At 44.0% G+C, this 9507-nt stretch overlaps 1 pseudogene; it reads left to right on the top strand.

Annotated features, from left to right (window-relative positions):
- Positions 1-843: 843 nt before the first annotated feature.
- On the top strand, positions 844-952 carry LOC116984278 (annotated as a pseudogene).
- Positions 953-9507: the final 8555 nt, after the last annotated feature.

Genomic DNA, 9507 nt, shown 5'->3' with positions numbered 1-9507 from the left:
CCATTCCCATCTGGGAAGTCACATGGGAATGTCTGTATATGTTTCAGGGGGAACAACAGTACAGCTGTGAGTAAAGCTAACTGGGAAAGATCTACAAACAAGGTTAGAAGCCAGCATAGACCATATGTTTTCTATCTACTGCAGGGGCAAACATTAGCTGACACCATAGCTGTCACTTGCCACCGGGGATTGTAAATCCCTGAATGTACTAAACTAATCAATTTATGCATCTGGTTACATCCAACCGGGATTGACGCGGGCCTGTGTAAACCCGAAACCTCCTAGCAAAATCTTTTTATTAGGGGGTGACCTATCTAGAAGGTCAAGGAGTTGGACAATGAAGCCAAACTGGAGCTTATCTAAACGTCCAAACATCATCCTCAAAGGTATCGCCCCTATGCTGGAAGATGTGTACACCCACAACACACGGCCTCGGGGATCCAGAAGAAAACAGTAAAACCAGAAGGAAGCAAGGAGGTTGGTGCGAGAAGACATCGAATAAATAACTTTTTGACACTCATATCTTAAACAGTATCCGGGGATACACAATAGAATTTTACAACACATAATCTTGTAGTCCATCTGATATATCGAGAGAGGAATTTGGAGGAGAACACCAAGTTGGGCTATAGTATTTGCTGATGTTTCTACACGATATGGAACACCAGATGCCGATCTACTCGTATCCAGACATAATCACCAATTACCAAATATGTCATAAGGGATACAGACACTGGACATCAGCAACAGATGGGGATTTAGCTGCATTGCAAGGGAAGAATTATTATCTACGCATTCCCTTGCTAACAAAATAGGATATGGCGCTTGACGCATCAATCATAGATCAGATCTCGGCTTTTTGGCTAAGATCAAGTATAATATCTGTTCTTATCAGTTTAAATGTCTGATATGTCCCTTATCTAGGGACCATATATCATAAAATTAAATAAATAAATAAATAAATAGAAAAGATTTTAAAAATAAATAAATAAATTTTTAAAAAGTGAGAAATAAATAAAACGATATATTCGTTTTAAGAACAGAAACCTTTTCTATTGATAAGTATATTCGTTTTAAGAACGAAAATGGCAAGCATTGATTCAAAGGATGCTTACAATTTCAGTACCCATAACAGGTGACCACGGACGTTATTTTTATCTAATTATGCTCAGCTCTAGCAGTATAGAGCACTACCTAATGTGTTTACATTAGCACCTAGGTTATTTACAAAATATGACAACCAGCCACACAATGGTAATGGCTTCTTTGGATGACATACTAATTGTGTGGAAACTTAGGACGGGCTGAACAAACGGTAACAGCCACTTAACAATTATTTGGAAACTAGGATCATTATCCATCCAATTAAATCAAAATTAAAGCCTTCAAACTAAAGGGATTATTTGGGGTTCACCATTAACTCAGTTCCTCATGTCAGTAACTTTGCCAACAGAGGTTACAACCTTAATAGAGGCATACAACAAAATCATTGACATGAGGATAAACCATCCATCAGACTGGTAGCAAGAATATTGGCAACATATGGTTTCCAGCCACATAATTCAGACCCTTACATTATAAAGATTTACAGAGGGCCAAAATATGAGCTCTTAAAATTAATGGTGATTATTTCAATAGAATGATGAAGCCATACAGAAGCCATATTGGAACTAAATGGTGGAAAGATAACATTGGGCATTGCTCCAATCCTATCATTGTCAGCAACCAGTCTATGGTCCTACATATGGATACTATGCACTAGGACGGTGTGTTACCAATTCCATCTCCAGCTGTGGAGGAAGGTGGAATACACAGCAAGCATCATTATTACTAACACTGGGCATAACTACCTGGAAATGTTGGGTGTTTTTTCATGGCCTAAAGTCATGTTGCTCTGGAATATATTAAACAGGTTATTAGATTATAAATTAACAACACTACTGTGGTAGCACATATCAACCACATGGGTGAAAGGGAATCTACATCATGTAACAATCTGGCCAACACAATTTGGCAACCTCATCGGGGGGGGGGTGGGGGGGGTACTAAGGGAAATACTACGAGACTCTGCGTCTGGTGTTTTTAACAGTACCCGACTGACCTACCCAACCATGGTTCTAGGTGGTATTAGGGAATGAGATTAGAACCATGCAGCACCATCCAAAACAGACGGCCAGAGCAATGGACATGATCACAGCGGGCCACAGACAATCAACCAAAAGGCAATGTCTAAAATACATAAACTAATGGGAGATGTGTTGCAACCATAATACATCTTCCAGCCTGTTTGGAAGCTTTGTTAACCTACAGGGGCTTAGTATTAGTGATATCAACTGTGCCAGAAGTGGCCCATCTACTTACCTATGGCAAGAGAACGGAACAACAGCTTATGAGGGACACTTTTTATGAGAATTCCCCAAAGACCAGGTATTCCCAAATATGGGACATCAGCATCGTCTTAACGTTGTTAAAGAACTGGGCTCCAGCCACAGCGCTGTCATTACAGTTTTTGACATTTTACAAAACTGTCATGCTGATGGCTTAGGTCACGGCACTAAGGACTCAGTCCCTACCAAATTAAGGCTGGATACCTTGACCAGTTCACCTGGCAACTTACACTTCTATATTCAGGAATTAGGGAACTAAACAGACAGGGGTCAGCAGGCCTTAAAATAAAAAATTTTAGAGCCTACCCTACAGATGATTGACTGTGTTGTGAGACATCTACAAATATACATGGAACAAACCCAGACCATAAGTGGCACAGAAGAGGAACTTCTCATCAACGACAGACAGCCTCATTAAAGAATAACAGGCCAGGCCAGCTAAATGGCTAACATAGTATTGACATAAGTTGGTGTAAACACTAACTGGGTTAAAATCTCACTCCACCAGGCTGCAGCAACGTCGGCAGCATTTAAATTGGAGGTTCCTATGGATAAAATCCTCAGGACTGCAGGATGGCCATCGGAAAGAACATTCTAAGGATTATAACTAACCAGTAATGGAAACTGGAATTTTTCAGAAACATTGTTAAGTTTCTGTACCATAATTTACCCCAAAAAACAGGGGCTATCAATTATTATTAACTTTATGGTTATTTATGTATATCATATTGATGTTTAATATGTTATCACTATTCTCCCCAAAACCAAGGCAGACGTGATGATGGACTCGTTCCACGGCTTGAATCACAGAGCTTTGAAATCTTCATGTAGTCACTCACGTGACTCCGAAGTAAAATAGTAAGATTAAACGAGAACTTACCAGTTCGAAGTTTGATCTGTATTTTATGAGGCGTAACGTTGAGGGAATACATGCCCTCCGCTCCCACCCTTGATCATAAACACAACTGGTATCTTTTCTCTAATCTTACTATGCTTAAGTCATTACACGTATCTGCGATTCACTCCGCTGCTTTGAAGAATGACACACGTGCGTAGTGGCGGGTTCTTCATGTATTCCCTCAACGTTACTCCTCATAAAATACAGATCAAACTTCGAACTGGTAAGTTCTCGTTTAATCTTACTATTTCTACTCTGACTGGCCCGTGGCGTAGTAATCCAGAGATTATAACCTTTGAGGTCCTACTTTTAAGTTTATCTCCTAGCTCCCTGACGATTGAGCAAGTGGGCTGAGGAATGGTTAATGATGTTTAATGCAAATAAGACCAAGGGGTTGAATTTTTGAAAGTCCGCACTGCCCAAAGATCAATTTACATTTATACCAAGTATATAAACCCAAGCCAATTAACTTATAAACCTGTACGTCTTTTGAGTGTGGGAGGAAATTGAAGATCTCGGAGAAAACCCGTGCGATCACGAGGAGAACGTTCAAACTCTGAACACACAGCACCCGTAGTCAGAATCGAACACGGGCTCTGGTGCTGTAAGCGCTCTCAAGGGCCTTTTTCACTTGGGAAGCCTCCACCGCGACCTCTGGCGACCTTAAGCGACTAAAAAAAAAATCAAGGTCGCGGTGACCTACACCCTCCTACGACCTTCCTCGACTATGTGTATGACCTCCTACAACTATGTTGAAGACCTCCCTCGACTATGAAGAAGACCTCCTTCTACCTCCTTCGACTATGTTGAAGACTGGCTTCGACCATGTACGTTTTACTCGAGGATGGTCTCTGGCTAATTGGTCCGCGAATGAGCACGACCCCCTTCCAACTCAGAGGACCACACGGAAAACCAACAATTACCCGTGACCAGTGTCTACAGCACAAATTATCACGATAAAATTATGTCATTTCTGCAAAATGATGTCATGTCTGCATTTTTTTCTCACTGAAAAATGCCTCCCAGGTTTTTTAAAAAATCATTCTGAACCATGCAAGCAAGGAAGGAACTAGTTTGGAGGATGTTAGTAAAAATACAACCACTGCTGTTAGCAGTAGCCCTTTTGCTTCAGCAGCCTATTAAGAAAGGCAGAAGGGGAAGAGTAAGGGTGATGAGGAAGCACAAGAAGAGGTCTCAATGAGTGAACGGAGATGATGTGATAGACTGTCCCAGTACTCCAGATGACTGGAAGAGAGTGGCGCTGGGCTTTGACAAAAGATGGAATTTGAAGCACACCTGTGGGGCAGTGGATGGCAAGTATGCCATTCTTGTCCCTGTCCCTGTACCGCTCAATTTCCTTTTCGTACAGGATGGCATTCTGCTGGACCCATTCCCCAAGGTCCCCCTCCTGCTGCCTGGTGAAGGTGTAGGGCATAACCTTCCTCCAGTCGTCCCTCACCACCAATGAGGCATCTGCCTCTGATGCTGTGTCAGACGCAGGAGAAAGGGCTGCTTTGTTGCCTTCAAATGAGGCAGTGAAAGATGGGGTGGTGGTGGGGACATATACTACCACCCTGGTCTCCTCCTCCAGGGATCCCTCATGCAGGGCTACCTCCTCCTGCACTATTACCTCCTGTGGCATCACCTCCTGTCACTCCTCCTCCTTGGTGGGCAACACCTGCATGGCAGGTGTTTTTGAGGGTTATGCCCTCCCCCTGCGCTGCTGCCTTTTTGGTGCCATCTCTAAAACCCAAGTCTCCTCTCCAAAAAGCTCTCCAGCTATGAATGATACAGATTTAATCTTTATTGTCATTGTGCAGTGTACAGTACAGAGACAACAAAATGCAGTTACATCTCACCCAGAAGAGCGAACATAGAATAATGAACAGTAAAATATATATATGTACAAACAGTAGCAGTAGTGCAATTTTTCTGGGGGAAGGAGTGTCCGGGGGTGGGGTGACTGGCAATCACCAAGGTGTAGAGTTAAGTAGTGTAACAGCCGCAGGGAAGCAGCTCTTCCTGAACCTGCTGGTCCGGCAACGGAGAGACCTGTAGCGCCTCCCACATGGGAGGAGAGTAAACAGTCTGTGGCTGGGGTGAGAGCAGTCCTTGATGATGCTGCGCGCCCTTCGCAGACATCGCTTGCTTTGGACAGACTCAATGGAGGGGAGTGAGGAACCGGTGATGAATTGGGCAATTTTCACCATGCTCTGCAGTGCTTTCCGGTCGGAGACAGAGCAGTTGCCATACCATATCACCATATAACCATATAACCATATAACAATTACAGCCCGGAAACAGGCCATCTCGGCCCTACAAGTCCGTGCCGAACAATTATTTTCCCTTAGTCCCACCTTCCTGCACTCATAGAAGTTCACCAGGATCTCAGGAAGAAGAGACGCTGGTGAGCCTTCTTGACCAGTGTTGAGGTATTGTGTGTCCAAGAGAGGTCATCAGAGATGTTGACCCCCTGAAACCTGAAGCTGGAAACACGTTCCACCTCCGTCCTGTTAATATGGATGGGGGTGTGCGTGCCACCCCTAGCCCTTCTGTAGTCCACAGTGAGCTCCTTGGTCTTCTTGGAGTTAAGGGCCATGTTGTTCTCAGCGCACCATGCTGCTAGGAGCTGGACCTCCTCCCTATAGGCCGACTCATCGTTGTCGCTGATGAGGCCAATCACCATTGTATCATCTGCATACTTGATGATGGTGTTAGTACCATGTACAGGTGTGCAGTCATAGGTGAAGAGGGAGTAGAGGAGGGGGCTTAGCACACAGCCCTGTGATACGTTCAGGGTGAGGGTTGAAGAGGTGTGGTTGTCTGACCTAACAGACTGGGGTCTGTTGGTTAGAAAGTCCAGTATCCAGTTGCAGAGGGAGGGGTCGATGCCCAGGTCGCTGAGTTTGGTGATCAGTTTTGAGTGGATAATGGTGTTAAATGCTGAGCTATAGTCGATGAACAGCATTCTCACGTAGGTGTCTCTGTTGTCGAGGTGGGAGAGGGCGGAGTGAAGTGCCGTTGAGATGGCATCCTCCGTACTCCTGTTCTTGCGGTAGGTGAACTGATAGGGGTCCAGTGTGGGAGGTGCGGGAGGCATGAACATGCCTTGGAGTGACAGAGGTGATGTTCTGCTGTTTAAATTAACTTTTTTTTCTACTGACCTTTTTTCACCCCGGAGCTATTACCTTTGACTACCTTTGACCACCTTCAACCACCTACGACTAGCATCACGACCTACTACGACGGGCTTCAACTAGACCTACGAATTAAAAAAAATTGATTTTTCCCACGGCGACCTAGTTTTAGCCGCGGTCAATTTTTAACATCTTGAAAAATACACCGCGACCTAGCTGAAGCCTCGACTACGCGGAGACCACTCTCGACCTTGAAGGAGAGTGACGAAGACCTCCTACGACCTCGTAGCGACCAAGGGTCTCAGTCAAACTCGCAAGAGGTCGCGGTGGATGTCGCCCAAGTGGGACAGGGGCTTAAGGCAGCAACTCTACCACTGCGTCACCATGCCGCAACGTAGTTTTAGAGGTACAGCTTGGAAACAGGCTCTTCAGCCACCAGGTCCGCACTGATCAGCGATCTCCATATACTAATTCCATCCTTCAAACTAGGGACAATTTACTGAAGCCATTTAACCTGCATGCCTTTGGAATGTGGGATGAAACTGGAACACCTGAAAATAAAAACCCACTCGGTAATGGGATAATGTGCAAATTCTGGACAGGCAAGCACCTGTTAGGTTCGAAGCCGGGTCTCTGGCACTGTAAGGCATCAACTCTTCTGATGCACTGCTGTTCTGCCCAAAAAATAAATGGGCTCATCCATTGTTTTTGGTCTGCGAAGAGTGCGGAGAAGATTTACGAGGATCTTGCCTAGATTTGAGGGCATCAGTTATACGGAGACGTTGGTCTGTCTAGGACTTTATCCCTTGGAGCACAGGAGGATAAGAGGTGATCTTTTAGAGGTATATAAGATCATGAGTGGAATAGATAGGGTAATTTACCCAGAGCAGGAGAATCAAGTACAAGGCGACACAGGTTTAAGGTGAGAGGGGAGAGATGAGGGTTAGATCTTAGCAATTAGATCTATATTTGGAATTTAGAAGAATGAGGGGTGATCCATGCAATAATCTTAGGGCATGGTAAAGTAAATGTTCAGATGTTTCCAACAATGAGAGAATTTTGAATAGGGAGATACATTTCCCAGTTTAGGAGGTTGGCATTTAAAACTAAAATACCTTGGAGCTTCTAATTGCAAAGGGTGATTAATCTCTAGATTAGTAGAGGCTAAATCAATTTAAAAAGGAAAGAGGAATATTTCCTTAGAGCCAGCAATATGATCATGGCTGATCATCCTAAATCAGTACCCTGTTCCTGTTTTTTAGCCCTAAGAGCTATACCTAACTCTCTTCTTGAAAACATCAAGTGAATTGGCCTTCTGTGCAGAGAATTCCACAGATTCACAACTCTCTGGGTGAAAAAGAGTGTTTCCTCATCTCAGTCCTAAATGGCCGACCACTTATTCTTAAACTGTGACCCCTGGTTCTGGACTGCACCAGTATGTGGAACATTTTTCCTGCATTTAGCCTGTCCAAACGCTTAAGAATTTTATGTTTCTATAAGTTCCCATCTCATCCTTCTAAATTCCAGTGAATGACATTGAATGATGGGTCAATCCCGAGAACCCTGCTCCTGTTTCTATTTTCCTATTTCCAAGATAAAGATTCTGCGATATCACTGGTTTCAATAGCACAAATTGGATACAATGTGAGTGATGAATTAGGGAACAATATTTGCATTACATGGGCCAAATTGGTTAAAACATTATTTAGATCAGGAACTAGAGAATCACTTTGGCTGCTGACAAGCCACAGAAAGCTGGCTTGGATTTAAACAGTAGTGGGACCCGTTGGGTCCCTTTCACACGGGAAGCCTGGTCCCCCAATGCAACACGTTCCCCAGCGCAATATTCCACCACTCAACCAAAGCCCACAACGGCGCAGACACAGCTAATTTTCCCTCATCCCCCAGCACTCCCTCCTTATCCTCTTCACCCTCCCTCTTCATTCCCATCTTCTCCTTCCCTCCCCCAATCCCTCCATCACCTCTCCCTCCCTCTCCTTTCCCCTACCCTCAGTCACTCTATCTATCTATCTATCTATCTATCTATCTATCTATCTATCTATCTATCTATCTATCTATCTATCTATCTATCTATCTATCTATCTATCTATCTATCTATCTATCTTTCCTGTCTGCGTTATATATTGATTTTAGAAAATACGCTACCATATATCGCTATGATTTTTAGCCATCTTACTTACAGTCCTCCTCCGCTGAGGCAGCCCCAAGGATTTTTACGATCGATGAAAAATACAAAAGTTATGAGTGTTTAAAAAATCTTGAGATCAGCTGATTGGTCCTCTCGCCTGTCAATGACCATGATGAAGGTAACACCCCTTCCGGGGGGGGGGGGAGGCAGGACTATAAAACCCGAATGCCTGGATGGGAGTCAGTCACTCTGCAAGATCGCAAGGGAGAGGCCACAACTGTGATCCTAAGCTGTGAATTAATAGAACTGCAAATCTGCAATGTACTTGAAATAAATGATTTGTTAGCCCTTAATGACAATGCAATTTGTTTGGCCTGCCCTGTCCTTGAGACTGCAATGCAAAATGGAAATGAAATGAAAATGCCATGAGTTGTTTGGCCTGCCCTGTGCTTGAGACTGCAAATCAAAATGGAAATGAAATGGCAATGCCATGAGTTGTTTGGCCTACCCTGTGCTTGAAACGGCAATGCAAAATGGAAATGGAAATTAAATAAAATGAGTTGTTTGGCCTACCCTGGGCTTGAAATTGAACTGGAAATGAAATTAAACGAGTTGTTTGGCCTGCCTGAAACGACTAATTTCGGCCCACAAGGCCCCTATTAGCCGAGAAACCAGTCCCGTTTGCCCATATTAGCTCAGGGGGAGCATTTTGGCCCAAAAGGCCCGTGCCAGGCAAGATAAAGTCCAGAAAAGTGCCTTTCACTGAGATTTTACTCAGATTCTTTTTTTATAGAGTCTCTTCGACCCATCAGGCCTGTACTAGCCCAGGAGGAGTCACTTTGGCACTTCAGTAAGTTTTTCCCATGCAAGTATTAAACCTCACCCAAGTATTTTTCTCCCTTCCTTCATTGGCTCCCTGTGAGATCCGGGCCAGGA

This window comes from Amblyraja radiata, chromosome 19 (assembly GCF_010909765.2).
Source record: "Amblyraja radiata isolate CabotCenter1 chromosome 19, sAmbRad1.1.pri, whole genome shotgun sequence".
Taxonomy (NCBI): domain Eukaryota; kingdom Metazoa; phylum Chordata; class Chondrichthyes; order Rajiformes; family Rajidae; genus Amblyraja; species Amblyraja radiata.
This window is presented reverse-complemented; position numbering and strand designations above follow the sequence as displayed.